This window comes from Tiliqua scincoides, chromosome 7, assembly GCF_035046505.1.
Source record: "Tiliqua scincoides isolate rTilSci1 chromosome 7, rTilSci1.hap2, whole genome shotgun sequence".
In the NCBI taxonomy this organism is placed as follows: Eukaryota; Metazoa; Chordata; class Lepidosauria; order Squamata; family Scincidae; genus Tiliqua; species Tiliqua scincoides.
Window position 1 is genome coordinate 77,739,701 of NC_089827.1, and position 19,580 is coordinate 77,759,280.

The following is a 19,580-nucleotide window of genomic DNA, read 5'->3' on the forward strand; positions in this document are numbered from 1 at the left end:
GCTCTAATCTCTTCCCATCTTCGGGCCCTGCTCCTGTGCTTGCACACACCAACACTGGGACTGCCCACCTCACTGAAGCAACCATCCTCAGGGCACATGTACATGGAAGAGAGGCACAATCGTACGTCGACCAGCCACGCCAGGGGCAACCCTGAGCAAGTGCATGGCCCGTCAGAGAGCAGCTCAGGTTGAAAAGAATGGGTTATTAACCAAAGAGAGGGCCCGGGAAAGGAAGCATTCCTATTTCCCTCCTCAGAACGTCTCTGGCTGTGGTGATTTCCATGTGCCAAGGTGGTCTGCAGGCCAGAACATTTGCCCATTTTTGATACAAGCTGGCTCACTTGCAAAATTGGAGGCTTGTTTGGAAGATTTGGTCCTACTCAAAATCTTGTTGTGCTGTCCTCTTTTTTCCATCCTCACTTTGAGTCTTTTAAACCTACTTTCTGTAACCTAACCTTTTCCTTATGAGAAAGGAAATTATGGAAAATTTCCTGTGAGAATGTGAGGTGTAGCATAGGGGGGCTGCTATGGGACAAGAAAATGACTAGAAATTGTGGGAGGCCCCTTCCTTGAGCAATGCTCCATTCAGAAAAGCCACCCTCCACCTAATCTTCAGTCGCTTCCAGAACAGTCTTCTGTGCCATAGCCCACACAATACCCAAGGGCCCCTGACCCTAGGAAGCTCTTTTTAGGGGCTCAGAGGTCTGCCATTGGGAGGATGTAGGGAAACTACATCCTACTTGCAAACTACTTGCACTCTTCAAAATGCAACCCCATGTTGAGGATGTTCTTGTTTTTGCTGTAATATACAGCAAGGTCAGCAAGCGAGAAAAAGCTGCAAGAGAGAAAAGGCTGTGCCATAAAACACAAAGCTGCAATTCTACACATACTCTCTTGGAGGGTCACGCTAAACGCAAGAGTACTTACTTTGCACTTTGTGTGTATAGCAGTGAGCTAAAACTAAGATGGAAGCAGACTTGGAGCACAATCCTAACCAGCCTAGCGCCAGTGGAGCAAGTGTGCACATTGTTGCAAATGTGCCAGAAAGCATGCTGTGAGAGCACAGGTGCTCCTGGCATTGGTGCTAAGGCCTGCACCAGCCTGCCAGTGCCAGATCCAATTGGGGTACCTGACAGAGTAGGTGAGTTCCCACCAGGTGGCAGTGGGGCGGGTGAAGGGTGGAACTAAGGCGGGGGGGCGTAACAGGGCCATAGAGGGCAGCTAAGGGGGTAGATAGGCTCAGGAGGGAGCAAGAACAGCAGCAGGAGCTCCTACCATATCCTATCCCCCCTCCCAGGCCTGATTACTTGACACAGGGCTGCTCAAACTTGTACCAGTTATTTTGCTGGCGCAAGCCTGAGTAGCCCCATAGCAGCTGCTGGGGCTTACCCCAGGGGAAGAGGACAATTGTTTCCCTTTCCTTGGGGAGACCTCCCTTGCCTCAGGGAGACCTCCAGCAGCCTCTCTTCTCACACTGGATACAGCAATGGCCATTTCAGCGCTGCTGCATTGCCACACGGAAAGTTAGTCAGGATTGGGCTGCTTGAACATGTAAAATATCCAGCAAGACATATTCAAATATTTGCATATCAAGAACAAATACTCTGTTTTTACTGATAGTTTTCTTCCTACCATTAAATTCAAACAATTCTTCTAGCTGTGTATTTTAAGAATAGCTGGATACACTGAACATCTGAAAAAAAAGTTATGCTAAGTAACACTCCATTTGAAAGATTATACCATGTTTTGATTTTTAAAAAGTAAGTGGGAATAACTGACCCTCAACCTGATACTGTCCATTAAAAAAACCTGTGAGAACATAGTGCTTTCCAATTTTAATACTATAAAAGCCTTATATTTGGTTTGGGGACTATATCAATTTAACAAGAATATTTTCATACTTGTTATGAAAACATACTTTTCCACATAAGAATGTACAGTAGTTTGAAATGGAAGACATACCGGATCATCCAATCCTTTTATCTTCTCTTCTTCTAATTGTTTTTCTAAACGTTCTATTTTATTCTCAAGTGCAGAGTTGAAGCTCTCCAGTTTTTCCATCTCTGTCTAAAATAAGCACATTGTAAAAGGTTACCTGCAGACATTTATAACTACAGCACAGCAGCAGTCATTGACAGTGTTTATTTTCATGATGAGTTGCAGAAGCATTAGGAGCAGCTCGCCAGGTGAGACTATAATAAGATGTTTTCTCTGTATCAAAAATTTACATTATTTCCATATCAAGGTTGTGTACCAGCTACCCACCTCCACACACACACACACACACACACACACACACACACACACACACACACACAAAATCCAGACACCCAGGTCAAGGGCAGAAGTGTGGTACCATCCAAAACTAAGTTCTGCTACCTGAGCAAATCACATCAGATCCAGGTGGCATCGTTCGCTCCATTTGGTGGACTGGACTCCACTCGGCTTCCATTGGAGGGCAAGAAAGAAGGGCAGAGTTCAAACCTCTCACTTCCTAACACTCAAGCCTTCCTTCAGACCCCACCCATTTCTTTTGATGTGTCACAAGGCATTTCTACATCTTTTCTAGCTGATTTCCACAGATAACATAACTGTTGGGACTGTCAAAGATTGTTCATCCCATACTTGCAAGGTAAAATTGTCACTTTACTACTGTATCCCATCTGAACAAAGGGCATTGAGTTTAATATATGTGAAATTCTGGAAATTCATTTATTGTAATATTTATCTATGGTACAGGCTGAGCCTAACTATTTCGAAAATAGATATTTGATTAAAAGAGGATCGACTATAAGCCATAGGAAGGCACTTGTCAATTTTCCTTTACTGACAGAATCTATAGTAACATTAGCTACCTGATAAATAAATAAATAAAAATTTTACAAAAGTGATGATGCAAGTACAGTCAGACCTTGGTATCCACAGGGAACCATTTCTGGCCCTCCCACGAATACCGAAACCCACAGATAAACAAATCTGCGGGTCTGGTCCATTAGACCTCTGGAGATGTTCTCTGGTCTCAGAAAGGCCTCTGGAGGTGACAGAAATGCTCTTCCAGTTTTCAGTAAAACCAGACGTGCCTTTTTGGCTCCTCTGGAGGCCTTTCTTAGGAGAACATCTCCAGTCACGTCCAGGAGATCAAGTCTGGTCTCAGCTGCAGGTTTGGAACCCGTGTTAGTTCAAATCGCAGGTCCTAAATCCATGTATATGGCGGTTTGATCTGTAGTACCTCTCTATTTTATTCAGATTTTTACCTTAAGGTCCAATCTTAAGGTTGACAGTTCTGGTCTCCGAAGGTTGAGGTCTTTCAGAGAGCTTTCTAACTCTTCGTACTAAAAGTCAAACTTTACATTAGGATTAAGACAAGAAAAGGAACTAAGAAAACCTATCGCTAAGTTGTTGCACGAGCACAATAATAATAATAATAATACAGGTATTTATATACCGCCTTTCTTGGTCTTTATTCAAGACTTTATTCAAGGCGGTTTACATAGGCAGGCTGATTAAATCCCCGTAGGGATTTTTACAATTGAAAGAAGGTTCTTTCTTTCAAGAACCACAACAGTCCAGGTGTTTCACTCTGATCTGGCTTCACATTCTGGCCTCCATCCTCCCACGCTCAGAGCAGATGGAATAGTACAGCTCAGCTTGTCAGCTGCTTCAAGGTCGCACGGTGCCGGTGGCCTCGAACTGGCGACCTTGTGGGTGTTATCTTCAGGCAGACGGAGGCTCTACCCTCTAGACCAGACCTCCTGCCCCACTCCTGCCCCACAAGCTTCACTCATTTCTGCTTTTAATGATCAAACTGGTCAAAACAAGGGGGTCTTGAGACAGGTCTCCAAAAGCAGCCATATCTTTGATGGGGGGGGGAGCTTAATTAGCCAGGAAGGCCCGCAAAACACAAGGCCCAGGTCCAAACTGTCATTGATGAATCCCTCCAGCCAGAGGCCCCTGGGCCAGGATCTCCAGCAGCAGCACCCCCCTCCCCAAGACAGATTCCTTCAGCAAACTGTTCCACTCACACCATGACCCTGGCATTCACTACAGGCAATCAGGTAGCCAGGAGTTCGTGGGGATGCGGAGGAGTGCCTACTCTGGTAAGAACCACCACTCTGCTGGGAAGGTACAGAAATTGGAACAAGGAGCTGGGCCAGAGGAACATTCAGGGGCTCAGCTGTGCACCAACAAGTGCTGGAGCTGCTCACCTGCCTGAAGCTGTCCCTGTAGTCCTGCAGCTCCAGCCTGATCCCATCTGCTACCTGCCTCCTGCCTCAGAAAACACCGTGAGCTCACACCCGTGCTCAGGACTGGAGGTGGTTCAAATTATGAGCAAGTTAGCATAGAGTGACAGCTCCCATGTGCACTTTCCTAAGAGCAGGACACCAAGACCTTGTACAGAGTTTTCCTTTCATAAGTATGGCTGTCATGTGTTTGTTGGGCATGATCCAGACATCTTTGCCTGTTGTACAACCATTTCTGTGCCTGGGATGTCGTATTTTTCTGGCCTACCATATTCCAAATGTGCTATTCTGTGCAATGTGATGCAAACTGGATTCTATGTCCTGGTTTCCAGCCATCATCACAGGCTGGTAAGTCAATTCTAAGTTAATGAGTAATTATTATAGTTCCATTAATGTTCCTTTGTAAAATGCCCTTAAATACTATGCACAGTAAGCAACATTATTCAAAAAGGAAAGGCTATGTATTTAAGGAGGAAATAACTAATCTTCAAGCTTCTGATGGAAAGAGTCATCAAAATTACCTCTTCTTTGCAGAGACCGAGTTTTTCCAGGAGTTGACATTTCTCTTCAATTAGTTCGGCAATGTGATTGCCAAGCTGCTTCTGTCTTGCTGAAAGAGGAAGAATAATATGTGGTAACTTTTAACTGAAAGAAAACTGTTTCAACTCCACTTCTCAGCTACACACACACAAAGCAGGAGCTGAACTTACCAAGGGAAAGCCTGCTTCTAACCTGCAAAAGAAGAGCAAATAATGCAGTTTGTTTAAAGCATTACAAGCAATAGAAACTTAGTTTTTAACCTCAAACCATAAGGATTAATGATTACTGTAGTCAATAAAACCTAGACTCCAGGGTTCAGGCAAACACAAGCCCCAGTGTGTTGAGAGAGGCGCAGGGTGCAGCCAGCACCCTCCCTCCCTGCCACCCCCTTCCCCTTCAACATGCTTAAGGGACAGAGATACTCCCTGCAGTTCAGGCTAACTGAGCTCCTTACTTAAACAGGATTCTGAGAATCTGGAGCCATTTAAACAACCCGGTTTTGGAAGGGAGCATAGTCTTAGATGGGGCACATACTTGTGCAGCCATATATTCTAACCAGGGTTAAAGCATGACAGCGTGAGTGGGGGAGGGGCTTTCTTTCAGCAAGGAACTCATAATTCCACCACCAGTTCCCAACAGCTATATTTTCAATGACGCAGAGTTAAACACCTCAAGCTAAATCCTAGGCATGTCTATCCAGAATTACATCTCACTGTGTGCAATGGGGCTTGCTCCCAGGAAAGGGCAGATAGCATTGGTTCCCAAACTTTTTCTACTGGCGGCTTCCTTCACCTACTGGGCCACTGGCCATGGTTCCCCATTAGGCTTACAATCCTATACATTGTATAGGGCAGCAGGTTTCTCACAAAGATTCTGTGGCTCCCGTGGCTGGTTTCCATAGCTCCCTGGGGAGCCACGGCTCACATTTTGGGAACCACTGGCATACAGGATTGTAGCCATTGTGAGTTAGAATTGAAACCACTCCAAAATAAATATTGTCCCCAGGACATCCTTTCTGTGCTCTCTGCCATGCCCCCCCATCACTCCCTACTCCTATGAAAGAAATCTTTCTACCTTCCTTGATCTTCCCACCAAAAATCCTGAATTAAAGTCTCAGATTGATCTGGGCAAGGAAATGTTCTGGCAAATGTCATTTAGAAAAGTTAATTATGAAAAAGAAGCCACCTTTTCCACAAACTCCTAATTAGGGCAAAACTACAGTAATTTGCTATGGTCACTGAAGTCAGCTAGGAAGACTTAAAAAAAAAAAAATCTTTATTGACTGTAAGAACCTAAGAAGAGCCCTGCTGGATCAGGCCAAGGGCCCCTCTAGTTCAGCTTTCTGTATCACACAGTGGCCCACCAGATTCTCCCACCAGGAGCACACAAAAGAACATAACACCTGTATCCTATTGCCACTCCCTTGTATCAGCTTCTACAACCAGGAGGTTGTATGTACTTGAGGCTGCAGGGCTTGAAACCAGTGATGGACTTTTCTTCCATGTTATGAAGTATCAAATGTAGTAAGAAATGAGTTATCAAAATACAAAAAAGTAGCTACAAGATTAGAAGGCATTCTAAATTGAAATAAAGACAGAAATTCTAATTTAATTGTATCATTGGGTACATGGAAACACACACACACACAAGCAAAGTAAGCCTATGCACACTTCCTTAGGAATGATGACTCACTAAACTCAGTGGAACTTTCTTCTAATTAAACATGCACAGGATTGCACTATAAAGTTTACACAATTCTTCTTCACTAGAGGTGTTTGTTTCTGCAACTCAGTAGGCTTACTTTTGAGTTTAAAAAAAAAAAAAAAGCATTGTTTTCAAACACTCCTATTCTTCCAGGAAATGTCAAAGTAAATATGCCAACATTTGGTGATGTGGGGGAATTGGGTTGCCATGGCTGAGTAATTAGCATGTCAAGAGACTGAGTTAAAAAGTGGGTTCTAGGATTAGGTCAGAGGGTTATGTAATCAGGAACAGAACTTTACACCAGTGAATATAATACATTAATTTTGAAAATATCAGCCTTGAGAATTTCTATCAAAACATTGCTTATTAAACTATGAATAAATATAGAAACTGGCTTTAAAACCTCCTACTATAACATCTGCTCTTTAATCAAATGTCCAAATATCAAAAGAGTCCAATATAGAATGTTTCACATTTTCTTTATATATTTAGGTGGCAGAAAATTTCACCTACCCACACATACATGATTCTACAACTGCAATCATCAAGTCATCTGAGCTCATTAGGATATATGTTCAAGTATGCATGCACACTGCGCCATTGAAATTAGGGCCTGGAACAAATATTTTAAGATCTTCCCACAAAATTTGGGACTGCTCTGGATGGGTCATGCTGCGTACTTACCGACAGATAGACCTGGCATATTAGTAGCGAGACAAGGACTGCACCACAAATCACTGCTTCCCACGGAAAGCCATAAAGATCTGGACCAGGCCTCATATTTTCAGGCAAGGCTGCAATAGCCTTTAAAACAGAAATCAACAAGAAGCTTGTTAACCTCAGTCTCTTTGGTCTCACTCACTCCAGGGGATTCCAGAACTTGGCTATGGAGGTTCAAGAGGCTATAGAAAACCACGGCTCAGGAACCACACGCAGCTCTTTGACATGTAATGTGCAGCTTACGGAAATAGGTTGGCCAAACTCCTTTTGGCACCCCAATTAATACAAAATGTACATAAGAAATTTTCAAGCTTCCCAATTATTTACCAGGTATAAACTGAAAGTCCACTAGATTGAAATACAAGTTCATGGAGAGAAAATATATTTAAGGATTAAAATGCTTCTTAAATATTGCATCTCTCAAACACCTGTGGCTCCGATGGCAAGCAAGTTTGGTAATCACTGCTATAGAACCACTGAAGGGATGGGCAACCGTACGTACAAATGCAAAGTGCTATTTCTTGGCAAACAAATGCCACAGTTCAGTCATTCAACTGCAGAGTCTTGTATATTTACTTGTTCTGAGAACTACAGATGCTTAGCAAAAGCCTTGTATGTGGTTTGGAGATGATCATTGTGCCGCTGCACAACAGAAGCCAAAAGCAAACACGCTCATAAGACGTGCAGTCTGACCTGATGCTGAAGTTCGTCCCACTCTGTTCACAGAGGCTTGGTCCCAGGCACATATGCAGAGGATTCTGGGTTTAAATTGCAATCCTAAACAAATGCACTGAGAAGCGAGACCCTCTGCAATCAATGGGATTCATCCACCAAACAATTTGCACTGGGTCACGCAGAGTCTATTTCAACACGCCACTAGAGACAGCGTGCCTCTAACAGGCGGAACAGCCCAAAGAACAGAAGAACATGCATGCATGACGGTGTCCCTATTCCTAAAGGGAAGCATTGCTGGACAGCCAAGGACATGAACCAGACTTCTACTAGCAGCCAGAGCCACAGGTTTGGCTAGTTGGCTGAAATCACGATGTAGAATCCAGCAGAGGCTCACACTATGCCTCCTCCCCCACCTGTCCTTCTAGCCTTGCCAGGTCAAAAGGCTGCAGTGACAGCAGAGTCACCCTGGCAGAATTCCTCTTGCCTGCCACTCTCAGGAGGGCCAGGGCCCAGTCCAGACACTCAGCGTCAGGTGGCCATGACCCCTCCGCCTCCAGCATGACGCAGCTTTGTCCTCAGGCTTTTGCTTCTCTATTCATTGCCTGCGCTGCTCAGTAGCCACCTCTGCTCTTCATTTCTCTACCTCACCAGCCCTCACCCAAACCCCCAGGTGAACCACAGAAGTCCCCTGTCCCAGGTGCTGGTATGAGGGCTTCAGCCCAGACAAACAGATATGGTGCCCTTCCCTTGCCCCCGGCTCCCTCAGTCTTTGGCTGTGGTCACTCAGTTGGGCTCAGAGCTTCGCTGCCACAAGCTTCCTATGACTCCTCCTCAGATTCCGCAGCTCTTGTCGTAGCCAACACATCGAACACATGAGTGGGAGAAGGTACCAGAGGGTTGAAGAGAGGGTACGTTTTCTCTGCTCTTACTGCTACTGTTGCACAAACAAGCAGCGGCATATTTAGAGAAAATGGCAGCTATGGCAAGCGCCAAAATTACATCCTTGTCTAAACAGAGAAGGGGCGATCATGGGGTGGGAAGCCATCCCTGTTCATCCCACCAAGCGAATTTGTTCAGCAGGCTACACAGAGAAGGGAGAATGGGGAAGAAGCCAACCCTTCTTTGCAATACTGCAGAAAAAATGATTCCCTTTCCTACTAGCATTGTGCATTTGCAATGCCTGTGTTTCAGGTATATGGAAACACCTGGAATTTTTTTCCTCAGGCACTTCTCTCTTTTTGGAAGTCCCCTGAAACTGGTGCAGAAATGCACCACAGGTAGGGCAAAATAGGACAGAGACAGAGGCGGGTGGGTGGACTGGGCCTGGGAGGGGGTGCTACAGATAGAGCTGGCATGCACCGCATCCTATTCCCACTCCCAGGCCCGATCCACCAACGTGGGTGCATGCAGACTTGCCCCTGCCATACAGTTCACAAGTTGACCTATTGCATGAGCTGGGGTTTCCCCAGGGCAAGGGGACAAATGCCCCCTTACCCTGACCTCCCGCCTGCTAAATTCCTCTGCAGTGCTGGACCCACTGCATCAGTGCAGGGGAATTTGCCCGAGTCCGTGGTGCAAAGTGAAGACTGACATAAGGGCAGCTCCCTCCCAGCAGGCCTCTCAGCCCCAGGAAGAGTCTGGCTCCTCCTTCCCAGTTTCATGCATGAAGACTGGTATGTGCCTGAGCTCCGGCTCAGCCCTCAGTCACTCCCTGCACCCTCCCCTGGCTTCAAAGCTTGAGCACAACCATTGAAGATTATTCTTTTTTGGTTGTAGCCACTGTGTTTTGGAAATCGGGAGACAACTCCATTTCAGACAGAAGAAAAAGCTCACCTTCTTACGAATTGATGTCAGGGTTGAAAGTACTGATAGTATCAGGTTATCAAAGTAATTCAAATGCAGAACTGCTTGAACCAGCCATTCATTTTCTGTTTCAAATGAGAGAGAGGGAGGTGAGAGAATGGCTGTTGGTTCTCTTGGTCATCAGTGATTGACAAAAAAGTGAATCCAACTATTATTTGGTCGGCCAGCCTTCTCCGCATTGGCTGGCAGCAGGTCTCCAGGGGTCTTTCCTGGGCCCACTCAGAGATGCCAGAGATGGACCTCTCAGGCCCTGTGCATGCGGACCACTAAGCTATAGCCCCCCCCCCCCCCAATAACACTGGCTTTAGATTTCTGGATTAAACATGTCACTTACCAGTACAGAGAGCAGAGTTATCGGTCTCTGAATTGCTCCTTTGTAATGGTTCTCTCAAGTTTAATTGACCATTCTTTAAAGTGTGTGTTTCCCCCTCGATATCTGCAGGAGGAATTTTATATACTGCAGAATGCTGGCTGCTGCTGGGTCCATGTTCTGACTTTGAAGGGTGTTTCTCATGAGGTGCATCACCAGATAATGTCCCCTTCTTGGTTATACCTGCAAACAGTTGTCAAGTCATATCATATTTATTTTCATCCAATGTTTTTCAGCACATTTTTGCAGATTGTCTTCAGTATCACTGGTCACATCTGATAACAATATGCCCAGCTCACAATATGGAAATATCCCAAGATGCCCAGTTCACCCATAAGGCTCTTTGACCAAAAAGCTATCCCTCTCAGAGAACCAGTTAACTGTGATATGGGCCTCTAAGGGTGAACAGAAAAGTCATAGATAAGGGCAATCAACAAATGAGGATAAAAAGGTTAGGGTAAAAGGGATGAGTCAGAGTACCAGAACCCCTCTAACGGATATCTCTGTAAACAAACTGCCGATGTGTATTGAATTGCCATCCTCAGATCAACATCCTGTACTGATAACATAACAAATGTTGTTTTGGGTGTCTGCCTGTATGTTATTTTCCCCTGGATATTTTTTCTCTCTTTGTGCCCTCCTGTCCCCCTCCTCTATCGGAAAGACCCTATAAAATCCTCAACATTGTAATCCTTCTTGGTCCTCTACATGTGTGGAGGTCCCATTTGCAAACGAGTAAATGTTAAGAGGTCCTTTGAATTCTCCTGTCGCCTGTTTGATTGCCTCTCCAAAATCCAAAGAATCGTGTGTGTGTTCATTCGGGGTCACATCCCTGATTTTTCTTTTAATCATTTTCTTTCTGTTATTTGGAAAATTGTAGATTAGGAGCATTTTAATTCTTTCCAAATTATAGTTAGCATGAAAATTCAAAACCTGGAACTGTCTGTTAGCTCATAAAGTATTTCTTTTAAAATTTGTGCAAGCTGAACAAAAAAGCTCCTTGAACAGTCACTGAGGCTTGAATTAATAACACACACGACAAGTGCCCTGTGTTTATTATTAGCATTTGTGATGGGCAACCCAATCTTCTCCAATCTCCCCCACACTGATGCAGTGTTGGCTGCACTGTATTTTATGGGGAAAGTTGCAATGTGGAGGTCTCCTTGGGGTAAAACAATGAATTGGAAAGGAAGCTTTTTAAACTCCAATAATAGCAGAGCCTGGTTTGTACACACCTTTTCCCCTTTTTGATTCCGGAACTAGCTATAAATAATGTGCTTAGATCTCACTGAGGAGGCTGGCTTCTTTTCCATCCAACTCCTCACCAGTGTCTTGGAAAACAGACTCCTGTCTCCTGATTGACAGAAGCAGTATCTTTTGCCTGTGATCTCTTGAGTCTTCAGTACAGGCGTACCCCGATATCCATTCCAGAACTCCTCACAGTTATGTGAAACCGCAGATACTGGGGATGCTGCACCTTGGGTTTCAGAGTGACTGTTTAAAGGGCAAAAAAAATGTGACTTCCAATTTTTTGTCAAAACTGGAAGTTACATTTTTATATCCAGCACAGGTTTGGTGCAACCTGAGGCACAATTCGGAGTAAGGGGATTTCTTTCCCCTTACTCCAAGCAACGCCTCAGGCAGCACTATGGGGCTACTCGGATCTGCGCCCATGATTTCACAGGCACAAAACTGAGTGGCCCAAGTAACCCCGTTTAAGCCGGTGATGGGGGTTGGGATCTATCCTGCGCCACTGTGGCAGATCCCACTGCTCTTCTTTGCCCAGTCCGTCCCCGGGCCACCCTCTCCCCACCCAGAAATGCCCCCTCCTTACCTCCATTCCTCCCTCCTGCCGCCCTCTCCCATCCCCGTGCCAGCCTGCCTGGGCCAGCACAAACCTATTTCCTCTGCGCATGGAGCTAGTTCTGCGAGGCCAGTGCACAGTGTGCTGGCCTATTCTCCTCTTGAGTCATTGTGAATGTGCTTTATGGCAAAGGTTGGGAGCCGGCGCAAGGGACTTGTGCCATCTCCTGGGGGGGGGATTAGGATTGCGCTGCCCAAGAGAAAGAAGGCATCTGGTTTTTTGAGGTCTCTCATGGTTTTTTCCCATACCATTTGGATGTTTATCAGAGCAGAACCTTGACTTAGACTATGAGAAGGTACAAACCGATCTATAGCTGATTCCTTTGCACTCTGAACAGCTAAGGACCAGCTTGGTTGATGATCATATTCCACCTTATTTAAATCATATGATGCAACTATAGATACTTTCATACCTCTGTTTCTTCCTGACTGTGCCTCCAAACCTCTTTCAGAATCCTCATCAGTCAGTTTTTTAAAATAACTAACATTAGTTATGTCAAATCTACGCCTGAATTCAGTTTGTCTGGTTGTCTCGGAGGACTTTCCAGTAGCTTCTTTATCACTGCCAATCTCAGGAAGGGTCCAGGCAGATCTTTTCTGATCTGGTAGAGTCTGACCCCTGGAGCCTTCTCGCCGAAGATCTTTCACTCTCATAATTGTGGGTGGATATCCGAGCAGTAGAAAACTCAGAAACAGGAGCGACAACATTTAGGGGTTTTGGGCTTCAGCTTGTGAGCTTCTGGACTCTCCCCTCAGCTGTGGTCTCTGTCTCAACTGCTGTTTCCCAACTGCTCTTCAGCCAAAGTTCCTCTTTACGCTCCCCTCTCATTGGTCAAAGGAAGAGTTCCAGGTTCCACACTATTATCCCGTAAGCCATTACAGCAGTTGATCCAGGAAAAATGCCTGCTCAGAGCATTTACTCATGGCCTAGGCTCTCCAGTGTAACTCCTTAAACTCTTTCAACATGTCCTAGAAGTGTAGACTGTTGTCTGCTGCAACAGTCTGGAGGCACCACCACCCTGCTCAAAGACCACTTGCCCTTGTGGCTCCTGAAAAGATGCTTGCTGGAATGAAGACAGCAAATCAACCCTCTTAAGTAGCTCCCCTTTAGCGCCAGGCTGAACATCATTTCTTTTTGCCCTCCATTCCTTTTGCTTTATTTTAAAACTATTTCACCATCTGGCACCCGGCCATTTCTCTCCAGTACTTCCTGAATGCCATTTTCTTTCCATTGCTAGTTTACATTGATGGTTGAACCCGGGACTGCCCACTTCTGCATTACCATCATGTGATGAAGCTTGTCTCCTGGCATCTCGTTTTGTACAATAAAATTAGTGTGCCCATTAGCCACCCCACCTTTGTGCCTTTCCACAAGAGAGTGCTTCAGGGACAATTTAATCAGCATGCGGTGTGGTGTGCCCTGGCTCCTGTCCTGCAGGTGCTCTGCTAGGCTTTTTGAGATATGGGTGTTTTTTTTGAAAGCTGACACAGTGGTTCTGTGAAAAGACAGCAAGAGAGCAAACCAAATCATGTGCAGTGGCTTAGCTAGGGAGGTGCAAAGCACTAAATTGTGCAGAGAGCCTCATCGCAGTGTGCAAGGCACTCCCCCCCCCCGGAGCAATTCCAGGCAGTGGAAGCAAAATTGAGGCAAATGCCAGAGAAGATCAACTTCAGCACCACCCTAGAAGAGAATGGAATTATTTATTTTTGAGGGGGCAGGCTGAAAAAGTTTACCTTAGGAACCAGAGTAGATACATCTGTAGACAAGAAAGCATCAGCTGCTCTCATACACACAGCCTTCTCCTGGTCCCATCAGCGAGACCATTTATTAACTATTCTACCTGCAAGTATGAGAACATAAGAACAGCCCCACTGGATCAGGCCATAGGCCCATCTAGTCCAGCTTCCTGTATCTCACAGCGGCCCACCAAATGCCCCAGGGAGCACACCAGATAACAAGAGACCTCATCCTGGTGCCCTCCCTTGCATCTGGCATTCTGACATAACCCATTTCTAAAATCAGGAGGTTGCGCATACACATCATGGCTTGTACCCCGTAATGGATTTTTCCTCCAGAAACTTGTCCAGTTCCCTTTTAAAGGCATCCAGGCCAGATGCCGTCACCACATCCTGTAGCAAGGAGTTCCACAGACCAACCACACGCTGAGTAAAGAAATATTTTCTCTTGTCTGTATATTTTATCGTTTAAAGTGTTTTAAGGGGTCACATTAGAAAAGATGAAACATTTATTCTTTCTAGTGTATTTTACTGCTGGAGTGAAAATCCTAATTCATATCTCCCAAGGCCAAATTCTATTGACCAGGTATAAAAGAAGAACATCTGTAAGAAAGCAGAATACAGCAAGTGGTATATAAAGCCTCCTTTATTTGGACTTTTGCATAACAGGTCATTGAATTCATTGCAATTTTATAGAAAATTTAAAACAGTATATCACTTTTTAAAATATCAGCTATCCCTCCATCTACATGCTTTAGCTGTTACGGAAATTTGAAGTTTGCACTCAGTTTCCTCATTTAACCAGTATTCGTAAACACAGCATACATCTTAGTTCCAGATTAATCCAAGTCATGAAATGCACAGTCATTAGCATTTGAATGTTTAATCTCTGGCCAACTATAATCTGGTTTAGAAAATTCCCTACAGGCTTTCTTCACTATACAGCAAGGCACGGAGCCTAACAGAATTGTAAATTCAAAAATGAAAGCTGAAATACTCAAAGCCTTACTGAACACTAGAGGGAGGGCAGAGACTGTGTGTAAACAGGAGCTTTTACACAGATTTGCATCTGTCCAGGTCAATTTTCACTACTTTGATGCAAGTTCACAAAGGAACATGAGGAAAGCCTTGAATAAGTTTGCATTGTGAAAGCACAGAAAGAAAATTTTAGGTTCTGTAGAGATGTGTGCTTCTTCACAGGACTTGGGAATTCACCTTCTTCTTAGTAATTGGAGGGGAATTCTCAGAATACTAGAGCTCTGCATGAAGTAAGTAACTAATGAGAGAAGATTTCTATGCAAGATGAAGTGGCAACAGGCTCTCAAACCTCTGTAAAATGCACATTTCTACAAAAAGAAACTTATATAGTAATACAGAGGGGGCAGTCCAATCCTGAGCTTCCCAACACCCGGAGAAGCAGCAGAGTTGAAACAGCTGCCGCTACATCCAATGGACGCTGGGCATTTGTCCCCTTCCCTTATTTAGCCAGCGCAAAGTAAATCAGCCCCATGTCGGCCAGGAGGCCAGATGCAGGGTTCTGGATCTGGCAGAGCAGAGCTCCACTGGTCCCACTCTGCGCCTTCCCCCACCCCGGAACACCCCCCCCTCCACCCCCACTCACCTCTCCATTACCTGGAGCAATGGATGAACTCCAGGCAGCGTGCAATGAGCCTCTGGCTGGCACTGTCTCAGCCAGCACCCACACTGAGCTGGTGGTGAGTGTCGCAGGCATGCTAGCCCAATAGGATCAGGCCCTAAATTTCATAAACGTAATGATTTACCTATTAAAATGTTCAGGACTTGTAGGTAAGATAACTTTTTAAAAAAAGAAGAGGATATCAATTCATTTATTTGTACACATCTGGCCTGGAGACTCCAGAAATCAGCACATGAAACTATTGAAAGCAATCCTAGATATTGTAACAGGGCTTACAAGGCTAAAATACATTACACCATCACCATACAAAACCCATCTCTGGAAATAGCTGCATTCACAGTTGGCAATCCTGTCATGTGTATGTATCATTATTGTTGCATGGTTTGTGCTCTTTCAGTGTGGTTTTGCCAACAGAAATGCGTTTGGGCTCGCAACCATAAATTTGCACTCCTTGCAGTTATTAGCCTGGACATGTTTCACTACAGCTGAAAGCTTAATCTGTCCATGAACAAATGTCCTCATTAAGCCTTTGCTTTTTAACCATTCTGAATAAAAATAGAACTTAAAAACTCAAACACAACTATTGTGGAGGGGAAAATAGTGATAGAAATAAATAACTACATAATGTGCCAGACACCAGCTTCTCACGTGACTCAGGTCATGTGTCAAGGGAAGGAGAGGAAAATACCACATTCTGATCCAAGGGCAAACCAATGTGGTTGTTTTGTCACCATTGTGGACTTTGCTGCCCATAGCTCTTCCTGGATCCTGGCCTGCAGTTTGGATTAACAGTGATTGATTAGCATAGAACACTCTAACTCAGCGTCTTTATTTTTAATGTAAGGCATGGCTACTGAGAAAAGAAAGGCGGGTGTCAGGGACTGGCAGAATTGTGCAACTACCAAGGGAGGACCTACTACTGATTTTTGAGACCGTTTCTGTGCCTTTGGTCTCCATGTGAAGGTGATGGAGACACTCTGTTGCTAACCACACATGTAGGAGTAGGTCTGTAGAGGGCAGTTTGCTGAGGGACCCTGTACTCTGGAGCTCGCCTTGGTCGAAAACTGCCCTGGAGGCAAGCTCTGCTTCTAACATTTCCCCTAGCCTTGCATTGCATAGCTTTGCAACCAGAGTCCAAGAACTAGCCCAGCTTCGGCTGGTGTACCAACTGAGACCGTACTTGAGCCTGGCCACGTACTCAACTGAGACCGTACTTTGGACCTGGCCACGGTGATCCATGAAGCTTTAAAAACTTCAAGACGGGACTACTGGAACATGCTCTATGTGGGGCTACTCTCTAAGACAGTTCAGAAACTGCAATTAGTGCAGCTTGTGGCAGCTTGAGTGGTTACGGGGGCTAGATGATGTGACTCTGCTGGACCACTGCTTCAGCAATTACTCTTGCTGTTCGTTCGCTACTGGTCCCAATTCCAGGTGCTAGTTCTAACCTTCAAGGCCCTCCATGATCTGGGTCCAGACTATCTGAAAGACCACCTCTTTCCATACATTCCAGTCTACCCTCTTAGGTGATCTGAGGGGGCTCTTCTACAAGTGCCACCTCTGTCCCAAGTGAGAGGAGTGGAAGCCCAGGGGCAAGCCTCCTCTGTAGTGGTGCCACTACTATTTAATTCCCTTCCAGGGGAACTGAGAACTACTCCCTCCCTCTAGGCTTTTCTGTGAGAACTCAAAACATACCTGTTCCGCCTGTCATTTGGTTGCTGAGTGGATATTTTCCCTCTGTGTTTCTGAAGTACTGGTGTGACTTGACATCTTTTCAGGACTAATTTTTTCCCCATTGGCCCAGTGATATTTGTTAGATTTTGCTTTATTTTGATTTACATTTTAATGTGTAATGTTAAAATCAATGTTCTTAATGCTTTGTTTGATGTTTTTCTTTTTTAACCTGTTGTGCTACTTTATCATGAAGCTTTGTAAGCCGCTCTGGGCATTTGCTTCGGCATGGGAAAAGTGGGATATAAGTTTCTCAAAGAATGAACAAACATAAACCACAGAGTCAAAAGGCTTCAGTCCTAGGCAGGCTTGATTGAGAGTAAAGATGAGAGAACCATGAAAATCAGTGGACTTTCTTGTCTCCAGGTGAACATGATCAGGGTCGGTACAACTCCTCTAGGAGGCAAGGACATGTGGTGGGTGGGGAGGCAGGTGAGGCAGATCCTCCCCACAGGAGTCCTTCCAAAAGGGCCTCCACTGGGTGAGGTGACACAGGTGAGGCAGAGCCTCCCCACCGGAGTCCTTCCAAACGCACTGCCACCAGGTGAGGTGAGGCAGAGCCTCCCCACCAGAATCCTTCGAGAAGCGCAGCCACTGGGTGAGGCGAGGCAGGTGAGGCAGAGCCTCCCACCCGAGTCCTTTGAAAAGCGCCGCTGCTGCAGGAGACGCTCAAGCACACGAAACCCACGCGCTCCTGCAGCGGTGGCACTTCTCGAAGGACTCCGGTGGGGAGGCCCTGCCTCACCTGCCTCCCCCACCACACCCAGCAGCCCCTGCTAGGAGGAAACTTTGAGCGACAGGAAGTTCTACTGTGGGCTTCGACACGTTAGCTGTGTCGACACAAAACTCCAATTCCCAGCGTGCCTTTCGGGACGCCCTGGAACGTGCATAGCGTGGGGACGCCTCGTGGCACGCGGGATCCCCTCAAGCGATGAGGTGTCACGAATGGAGCTGAGGGGGCTCGAGGGGAGGCGGCCGCTGCCGCCGCAGAAGAGCTTCGTGGCTCTCGCCCTGTGAAAAGCCGCTACGGCCTCGGAGTTCAGTCACGTGCTCAGGTGATATGCAGCGAAGGGCATTATTGAAATCGCGCCAGAGACGCACCTCAGAGCCGGGTAGCCAAAACAGGACTACGAGTCCCAGCATGCCCTGCGCTCCGCAGACGGCTCTTTTCCCGGCGGGCCACGCGCCGCTCTTCCCTGATTGGAGGAGAGCGGGTGAACGTCGGAGGAGGCGAGGCTTGTGGGCGCCTGTCGCGGGGCATGCCGGGAGCTGTAGTCTGGCGTGGCGGCTTCCCGTGCGGAGCAGGGAAGAGGGTGGCGGGTGGGGAGCATCGGTGGCGGCGTTCCGAGCCCCGCAGGCAGCAGCAGCGGCTCCCCTGCCCGGCCCTCGGAGGACTGCGGGGAGGAGGAGAAGGCGCCCCCTTCCTCTCGGATGGACTAGCGACGGGGAAGGTAACGGGGGGCGCCTGAGGGCTCGCTCGGGGGCGGCCGGGAGAGAGTGCCGTGGGAGCCCCCACGGTGGGAGCCCAGGCACAGGCGCCCCTGGGGAGCAGCAACGGGGCGGCCCTCCCTCGTGGTGCGGCAGCTCTCCCGCCACGTGCACGCCGCGCCTCGCCCCCCGCCCGCCTCCAGCCTCCTGCACGGCCAGTCAGGGCTGAGCTGGCGCCGAGGGGCCTGCGGCTGCCTCCTCCTGCGCGCTTCAGGGCCCCTCAGCAGGCAGCTCACGGGCTCTGTGACCCCTTGCAGAAAGGGAGGGGCGCTCGAGGACAGGGACACGCGGTGGGTGGGGAGGCAGGTGAGGCAGGGCTTCCCCACTGGAGGCCTTCGAAGATGCCACTGCTGTGGTAGGTGAGGCAGGGCCTCCCCACTGAAGCCCTTTGAAAAGCGCTGCTGTCCCCATGTGAGGCTCTCAAGCACACTCAACCCATGTGCTTTGCGCCTACCACACCTTGTAATCAGCGACTAAGCTGATTACGGGGCTGGGGCACCTTCCTTATGAGGAAAGGCTACGGCGTTTGGGCCTCTTCAGCCTAGAAAAGAGACGCCTGAGGGGGGACATGATTGAGACATACAAAATTATGCAGGGGATGGACAGAGTGGATAGGGAGATGCTCTTTACACTCTCACATAATACCAGAACCAGGGGACATCCACTAAAATTGAGTGTTGGGCGGGTTAGGACAGACAAAAGAAAATATTTCTTTACTCAGCGCGTGGTCGGTCTGTGGAACTCCTTGCCACAGGATGTGGTGCTGGCGTCTAGCCTAGACGCCTTTAAAAGGGGATTGGACGAGTTTCTGGAGGAAAAATCCATTATGGGGTACAAGCCATGATGTGTATGCGCAACCTCCTGATTTTAGGAATGGGTTAAGTCAGAATGCCAGATGTAGGGGAGAGCACCAGGACGAGGTCGCTTGTTATCTGGTGTGCTCCCTGGGGCATTTGGTGGGCCGCTGTGAGATACAGGAAGCTGGACTAGA

At 46.9% G+C, this 19,580-nt stretch overlaps 1 protein-coding gene across 2 annotated transcripts in view; it reads left to right on the plus strand.

Moving 5' to 3' along the window:
- Positions 1-18,136: 18,136 nt before the first annotated feature.
- Positions 18,137-19,580, plus strand: part of XPOT (exportin for tRNA) — a 35,432-nt gene continuing 33,988 nt past the window's right edge. The window contains exon 1 of one of the 2 annotated variants that reach the window (XM_066634159.1): positions 18,137-18,156. The gene's annotated coding sequence lies outside the window, so the exon portion shown is untranslated. Of the gene's footprint in view, positions 18,157-18,376; positions 18,553-19,580 lie in introns of those variants that run through there. The other variant, XM_066634157.1, reaches the window with a different exon arrangement.